Genomic DNA, 8,993 nt, shown 5'->3' on the forward strand with positions numbered 1-8,993 from the left:
TGGAAATGGCAAGCGATTCAAATATGGCCACGTTCTGCGATTTACAGCAAGTAGCCATCTAAATGCAATGAGATGAACATGCTACAACACCCAAACATGACAACAAAATACATGGAAGGGATGAATTCAAGATGCTTAACAAAAGTCTAGCACTGAGCTACGGCCAATTCATCCATTAACAGGTTCAAACAAGCATGGCAAAAATGCATATGGCAAACAGATCTCAGACTTAGTGAAATTAACACTTGTCTGGAATTTCAGATCAGGTAGCACTCTTCGGACCAATAAAACTACATGCTACAGGACCTGAACATGGCAAAGTAAAGCATGGCATGGAGCTACTCAAAGAGCTTAACAAAATTCCTTTAGTGACCTTGAGCCAAAAGGGATCAGAAAATACAATTGCAAGCATGTGAACATAGCAAAAACATAATCAGATCACAGACTTAGTGAAAACTGGAACATGCTGAAAATAGATATCAAGTAGGCATGTTTACGAGCTCGATGCACTCACTACGGAGCAACTCATGATGAGCAAAGCATAAATCTATCAAGAACTCACAAAATGCAAGCTATAAAATGGCAAGAACAATAGCATAGCATGCACGGATCAACTACAACATCATCGGCAAAATTGCAAACAAGTTGACAATCTGCCCAGATTCACAAAGTAGCAAAAGTAGAGCTCGATTGACTCAAGCTAGGGTGCTCCATAATTGCAAATAAAGACATGTATGGATAGAGCACTACACTATTAAAAAAACATCCTTACTGATCATCCTCAAAAGAGGCACGGATCACTAGGAAACAACATGAACATATGACAACATGAGATAAACAGCTCACGGACTTAGTGGAAATGCTAAGTCCCTGAAAACAGAATTACCAAGTGCACCACTTTGCAAGCTTGTGCTAGTCACCACACACATCACAAAAATACATGGGTTGCACCTCTGGAAAGATGACAAAACCCTTAACAAAACATATGTAGAACATCAGGGCATATCATGCACACATTAATCATGGCAAAAATGACAAAAACCTAAATGGAGCAGCAGATCTAACAATTATCTCAAGTAGCCTCCTTCTAACAGCATTTCGAGCATCAAGATGAACTCAAATGAAAATGATGCAATGGAATGAAATGATGTACTCTCTGAGATGTACATTTTGATATGATATATGCATGAATCGGAGCTACGGATGCAAAGTTACGAGGCTATGAACAGGAGCATCTGGATCTGGGATTTCGGGACTTAGAAGAAAAAAAACACCTCCGAGATCTAGGGTTTACTGTTCACGGCACGCAAACCGAGGTGGCGGCGCGCGAACTCCGGCGAGCCGGTGGTGGCCGGGGCCGGCGAGGAGAGGGTCGGGGAGGTCGGGCGGCGGCGGATCCGGTCGCTCCTCGACCGGATCTGGCCAGAGGAGGGAGGCGAGGCCGAGGCAGCGGCGTGGTCGGCGAGGCGCGGCCGGGCAACGGAGGTCGGCGATGGCGGCGGCGGCCGGCGAGGCGCGGGCGGCGGGGAGCGAAGGAGGCGGCGGTGGCTGCTACGGGCCGCGGGGGCCGGCGCTGGGGCTGGCGGGCCCGCGCGGGTGACGGCGCGGCGAAGTGGGGCGCTGCCATGTGGCGGCTCCCGGTTGGGGCGGCGGCGACGTCTGGCACGGGGCGGACAATGTCCAGCCGCGCGGAGACGATTTTTAGGGTTTCGGGGAGGGGGATCCAAGATTTTCGGGAGGGGATCTATATATAGGCATAGGAGGAGCTAGGAGAGTCCAAATGAGGTGCGGTTTTCGGCCACGCGATCGCGATCGAACGATCTAGATGATGGAGAAGGCTTAGGTGGGTTTTGGGCCAAATTGGAGGGGTGTTGGGCTGCAACACACACGAGGCCTTCTCGGTCCCTCGGTTAACCGTTGGAGTATCAAACGAAGTCCAAATGATACGAAACTTGACAGGCGGTCTACCGGTAGTAAACCAAGGCCGCTTGGCAAGTCTCGATCCAATCCGGAAATGTTTAATCCCCACACACAAAAGAAAGCTAGAAATGACCACCGGAGGAGAACGAAGTGCCGGAATGCAAAACGGACAATGGGGAAAATGCTCGAATGCATGAGACGAACACGTATCCAAATGCAATGCACATGATGACATGATATGAGATGCATGACAACGATAACAACACCCGGAGACAAGGACCCGAACCCAAGAAAATAAAAATAACTTAATGCCGAAACGGCAAGAGTTGGAGTACAAATTGGGAAAGTTACATCCGGGGTGTTACAGACTGTACACGCCCGGGAGTCTCAGGAGTGCTGCCCTCGGGCCTCGGGGGCTCCCTCCCATGCCTAGTGGAAGCACTTAGCTCCGCGCTAGTGAGAAGACTTGAAGACTAGACTAGGTGGCGGACGCGGCTTTTCATTTGCTTTCCGTAGTTGGTTTGCCTTCTCTTAATCGAAGTTTGCTTCTGGTGTTCCTTGCTGATTTGGTTCTGTCGCCTTTTGCCGCCTTTTTCGAATCCAGTTCGCTTTTGTTCTCTCTCTCTCTCGCATACCTCGCGAGGGGGGCTAGGCAGGCGCCTTCGCGAGGGTTTCTTCCTCCTGTGTTGGTCCTTCTCTCTGCCTTCGGTCTGCTTTCTCGTGAGGCACCCTCGTTCGAGCCCACAAACCGGCACATCTCTCCTAATCTGTGCCCCTTTGTCGGATTTCGGGTTCCGGCAGACCCTTGAGGTTCGAACACTGGGGTGCACGCGGAGATTTCGCCTTCTACCTACCTGCGCCCCTCCACCTCGCTAAGATCTAAGCTATGGAAAGAACAACACAAGAGACACAGGGTTTATACTGGTTCGGGCCACTGTTGTGGTGTAATACCCTACTCCAGTGTGTGGTGTGGTGGATTGCCTCTTGGGCTGATGATGATGAGCAATACAAGGAAGAACAGCCTCGCGAGGGTCTGCTCTTGGCTGAAGGGATGAACTGCTGGGAGGAGTTCAGTCACCCTTCTCTCTCTCTCTCTCTTCTTGATTCTCTCTCCGATTTCAATCATAGCTAGTTTCTCTCTTGGCTTCTAGATTCTCCCTTCTTGATTCCGATCTCTCCTGTTTCTTATCCCTCTACCCTGTGGGTGGCTAGTCCTATTTATAGGCAAAGGCCCTAGGCCTCTTCCCAAATATTAAGCGGGAAGGGCGCCAACAATTGGCCATTTTGAAGGGGAACATCTGGTACACTTACCCTAACTAAAGTTGGTCCTCGCCTGCCAAAGGCTCTGGTGGTGACGCTGGCTTGGGCTCCACAATGACTTCCTCCCTGCCGTTGGACTGGTCTTGGTCTCGTTGCACCGAAACGGGTGCCTTTGCTTGATGCTCTCGCTTGCGCTTGCTCCCTTTGCACCAAAGAGGAAAGGAGGACACTGCGCGGGCTGGCGCCCGCCTGGCTCCCTTGGTCGTCATGGCTTGCATCACGGGCACCTCGTGAGGTACCCCGCCTTGATCTCTCCGCCTCCTCGCGAGCCAGCCTGACGAGGCCGTGCCTGAGGAAGCTCCGTGTCGTCCGCCCCGCGAGGCTTGGCCCCTCGCGAGGGTCTTGGGTCTGTGTTGATGAAGATGGGTCGTGCTGGGGCCCTCCTCGAGCCACGCCGCAGGCCACAGGCAGGCAAGTCTGGGGACCCCCGTTCCCAGAACACCGACAGTAGCCCCCGGGCCCAAGGCGCGCCCGGACTTGGCCGTGCAGGGAGGCGAAAGGGCAAGAGCGAAGCGCCACGGGCCCTAACAGCCTGCGGCCTTGGGCGCCGCGTGGCGGTTGATTGGACGTGGGCGTCTCCACTTCCCCACGGCGCCTCGGCAACTGCACGGATTGGACAAGTCCCTGCAAGCAAAGCGGGTCATGATTACCTGCGATCGTGGGGGCCGACGGTTGGCCCTCACCGGCTATAAGTACGGATCAGCGCGCGCCCTTCCAGTTCATCCCCCCTTGCTTCTCCTTCTTCATGGCCCCGTCAAGGAGGTTCTCGGCCGCAGAGAAGGGGAAGGCTCGCCAGGTTGAGCCTGCCTCTCCCCCGCCCAAGCGCGGCCGAGGGCGCCCTCGCAAACATCCTGTGGCCACCACGGCAGCTCCCCACGGTCGTGGAGACGATTTCCAGCATGGTGACAGGCGGACTGCAGCGGTCGGGGGGCGCGCTTCGGTCGTGCGTTCCCCTAGGCCGCCCTTTCGCGCTGCAGAGGTGTTGTCGGAGTTCGTTGTGTGGTCGGCGGAGCCGACTAGCACCCGGCTTCAACTTCCTCGCTTCCTCCTTGGCGAGCTCCCGGCCGGCGCCCCAGGCGGCCTCTGGCTTCATGCAGATGGCTGCTGCAGCCGGGCCTCATGGGCTTCACTGGAGGTCTCCGCAGCCGGGAGCCTGGCCTTGACCCGCGGTTGGCAGATGTTTGCCCGCGCGCGTGGCCTGAGCCATCGGTGCACCCTGCACTTCAAGTTTAACGGCGATGCCACCCTCTACGTGAGGGTGTTTGGGGAAGATGGTCGTTGCGCAGGGTGCTGCCCTGAGGACGATGACCGCGGCCGGGAACCCAGCCCCGACGATGATGGAGAGGACAGCGCTCGCGTGATTGGCAGCGCTCAGGGTTCCCCAAGCTTCACCGGTTCTTCTTCAGGCGGCGACTCTTCTAGCGGTGGCCGCGGTCAGCCTCCACGCCGTCATACCTGCTTGGGAGGTGGTAGCGTGTCTGCCCGCCGTCGCGCCTCGGTGAAGTGCAAGAGGGAGTCTGCCTGAGCCCCGAAGGCAGCTCGAGTCTTCCCTGCAGGCCGGTGTGAGGCGAGCTGTGCCTGATTTGTTCTTTCTTCTCCTTTTTCCTGTGTAAAAAGATAGTAGCGTGGAGCCCCGCGGGGGCGTGTTTGGGTTATTGCTGTTAATCATCGCTTTGCTTCCGTTATCATGCCTTCCGGCTACATGCCCGCGCGTGGATAGTTCCCGGCCCCAGCCGTGGGGGGGCGACCGACCCAGGCCCTGTGTTCGTGTCGCAGTGCCCGTGGGGCACGGACTGGAGGGGTGCTCCTGTAATGGACCCAGGTCGCGAAACCTTTGAACGACTAGGACAGGAACACTCGCGAGGGTGCTCGGCTGCCCCCCTCGCGAGTCCTTGCATAAGAGAAATCGAGGCAGGAGAGTGAAAAGTCGAAGAACCACAAGCCAAAGACGGCAACAACTTCAATAAAACTTCGAATGAGAATGAACAAGCCAACTGCGGAAAGCAAATAAAAAAGGCGCGTCTGGCACCTAATCTTGTCTTCGACGTCTTCTCACCAGCGCGGAGCTAAGTGCTGCCACTGGGCGTGGGAGGGAGCCCCAGGGCCTGAGACCAGCGCTCCTGAGACTCCGGGGCGTGTACAGCCCCAACTCATTATTACGTGAGAGTGTCACGGGCGGCGAGCTTCACAGGCATTGGCCTTCTTCACAGGCTCCGGGCCTTTCTTGGGGGAAGCAGGCTTCACGGGCATTTGCCCTCTTCACAGGCTCCGGGCCCTTTTCAAAACGCGACAGCTTCACAGGCATTCGCCTTCTTCACAGGCTTTGGTCCTTTTCCAAAACGCGACAGCTTCACAGGCATTCGCCTTCTTCACAGGCTCCGGGCCTTTTCCAAAAAGGATAATCTTCACAGGTATTCGCCTTCTTCCTAGCCTCTAGGCCTTTTCCAAAAAGGATAATCTTCACAGGCATTTGCCTTCTTCACAGGCTCTGGGCCCTTTCCAAAATGCGACAGCTTCACAGGCATTCGCCTTCTTCACAGGCTCTGGGCCTTTTCCAAAACGCGACAGCTTCACAGGCATTCGCCTTCTTCACAGGCTCTGGGCCTTTTCCAAAAAGGATAATCTTCACAGGCATTCGCCTTCTTCACAGGCTCTGGGCCTTTTCCAAAAAGGATAATCTTCACAGTCAGCCGTTGGTTGCTTCCGAGGGGCGATGAGGCACTGAAGGCTTGACGAGGTGGCGCCATGCGGGGCTGCCGCGGCTAGAGCTCAGCCATTCAGGTTTGTCGGCGTTGCAGGGACGGACCCATGCGCAAGCATCGTGCCGTTTGGGAGCAGCTCCGTCAGTTGAGCGGGCAACTAGGTCAAACACATTAGCCGCAAAGGAGTGGACTCATTCAAATAGATGCTGGGAAGGCGGACATCACTGGGTCAGGCCCGAGCGACTTGGGGATGATGCAGCCCGTGGGGCGCCCCCAACAAAGTAAGCTAATAACATGAAATAAAAGGGATACATGCCGCAGGGACGGACCCACGCGACCTAGGAATAATGCAGCCCTGGGGGCGCTCCCAGCTGGAAATGAAACTTGAAAGATGTCACCTGATGATGTTGAGGATGAAGGAGTGTTGGTGTAGCAGACTCGGTGGGCTGCGGAAGCCGATCCTCACGAGCCCCCAGGCCTAGGGGCCTCGGGAGGCTCCGGAGGCGCTGGTGGCTCCTCGCGGACCATCTCCATCTCCGCCAGGGCTGCGGAACGCCTGGCCTCTTGAGCCTCCATCATGCCCCTCATGAGGCGCTGGTACGCGGCAGCCGCGTTTGGCAAGCCGTAAGGCATGCGAACGTAGGTGTGGGGTGGACCTTCGCAGCGCCCCACTCGCGAGGGCCAGAGGCGCTCCAGAGAGGCGACTCGATTGAGCCCTGGTATGTCGATGCAGACGCGCAGCCCTCCATCCTCGCCTAGATGGGGAGCCACAACTGGTAGACGGCGGCCGCCTTTCAGGACTCTTGACTCCTGTAGCTCCTGAATGGCCTTGCTGACGAACTCCTGAGGGTCTGGCTCTCCTTGTCTTACTCCTTCTTGAGGGAAACGTGCTTCGAAACACGCCTCCATGTGGTGCCCAAGCGCCTCCCTCGTGACCTTAGCCAGGTCGGTGGCCCTCTAGGGGAGAGCCCCGAGCCCTGCCTGAGGAGGGTGCCGGGCGCGCTTTCCTATGCGATGGAAGGAGTTTCCCCCTGGGCAGGCGCGGGCCCTGAGGGGCCGGGCCGGACGATGTCTTCTTCTTGGGGGCGGTCTCGGGAAGCCTCCTGCTTCCGCGATCCGGGTCTTCTAGTGATGCGGCCTGAAAGGCTCGTTCCAGGGAACACACCGCGTCCTTCTCTTTACAGGGCACCATCATGACTCTGCCACTTCCTGGCATCTTGAGGACGTTGTAGTCGTGGTGAGTTACGGCCATGAACTTGGCCAGCGCTGGGTAGCCAAGGATGGCGTTGTACGGCAGGCAAATGTGAGCCACATCGAAGTCGATGAGCTCGGTGCGGTAGTTGTCGCGTGCCCCGAAGGTGACAGGGAGGCGGACCTGCCCAATCGGGACCGTGGAGCCGTCGGTGACTCCGGAGAAAGGCTTGGTTGGCTGAAGCTGGTTGTAGGGCACTTGGAGATTGTTGAATGTTTCCACGGACAGGACGTTGAGCCCTGCCCCGCCATCGATGAGGGTCCTGGTGACCACCATGTTGCTGATGATTGGGGAACAAAGCATCGGGAGGACCCCGGCTGTGGCCGCACACTTGAGTTGATCTGCTGAGCTGAACGTGATGGCGCACGCCGACCACCTGAGAGGGCGTGTGGCTTCGAGCTTGGGGAGGACTGCATTCACTTCGCGTGCGAACTGCTTGAAGATGCGTTGAGAGGCTGGGGCTTGAGCCCCGCCCAGGATGCAGGCGATCGCGCGCGGCTCCTGGAAGCCCCCAGACCCCTCGTCCAGATGGCGGTCCTCGTTTCTCCTTGGCTGCGGCGGCAGCGGAGGGAGGCCTGCGTTGCCTTGCGGGTGATCCTCGCGAGGCTGATCCCTCCAGTCTCCCTCGCGAGGCGGGTCTTGCAAGCGATCCTCGCGAGGTTGATCGCGCCACCCTTGGCGCGGGCAGCGGTCTTCCCAGCGTCCTGCGTTCCTTCCTCCTCCTCGACCGTAGCCCCGGTCACCATGGTCGGGGCGACGGCCGATCCTTCCTTCTCGCACGGCTCGGAGATCTTGACATTCGTTGGTGTTGTGGGTGTGGAGGTCGTGGTACACACAGTACCGACTGCCCTTGGAAGATTCAGGCTGATCTCTGCCCCGCTTGGTGTCTGGTTCTGCCGCAAGCACGACAGCCCCCTTGCGCTTCACATCCTTGGCCTTCGGCTTCTTCTCTTCTGGGTCTGCGGCAGGCAGCTCGAGGAGGGAGAGACGCCCTTCCTCAGCCCTGGCGCACTTGGTTGCCAAGTTGAACAACTCCAAGGAAGTGCACAGGTCTTCATGCATCGCCAGCTCCTCCTTCATCTTGACATCGCGCACGCCGTCGGAGAAGGCTGAGATGATGGCCTCCTCGGTCACCTTGGGAATCTTGAGGCGTGCGTTGTTGAAGCACTGGATGTACTTCTGTAGGGTCTCTCCAGGTTGTTGCTTGATGCGGCGCATGTCGCTCACGGCGGGTGGCCGGTCGCGAGTACCTTGGAAGTTGGCGATGAAGCGGGTGCGCATCTTGTCCCAGGAGGAGATCGTGCCTGGAGCCAGGTGCGGGCCCCGTCCTTGAGCGCCATGGGAAACCAGTTCGCCATGACCTTCTCGTCTCCGTTGGCAGCTTCGATGCCCAGCTCATAGAGCTAGAGGAACTCCGCAGGGTCGGCCGTGCCGTCGTAACAAGGAGGCAGGTCTGGCTTGAACTTGCCGGGCCACGCGACACTGTGTAGCTCGGTGGTGAAGGCACGGCAGCCTGCTGTGGCCACGGGAGGCCTTGGGTGATGGAGAGCTTGGTCTTGCAGGTCCCCACGCGCTACAGCTGGGAGCAGCGCGGGGTCTTGACGTGCGGGAGCAGGAGCATGGTCGCGACGTGCTGGAGCAGGGAGCGCCCAGGCAGCTTCTTGCGGGCGAGGAACTTCTTGGCAGCTCTGCTCTTGCCGCGCTGGCACCTGACGGAGCGGGTTCCTCCCAGGGGCCACGCGCCTTGGAGCCATGGCGCCTTCTTGAGGAGGAGGCGGTTGGGGCGCCGCCAGAGCTTC

This window comes from Triticum dicoccoides, chromosome 3A, assembly GCF_002162155.2.
Source record: "Triticum dicoccoides isolate Atlit2015 ecotype Zavitan chromosome 3A, WEW_v2.0, whole genome shotgun sequence".
NCBI classification, from domain to species: Eukaryota; Viridiplantae; Streptophyta; class Magnoliopsida; order Poales; family Poaceae; genus Triticum; species Triticum dicoccoides.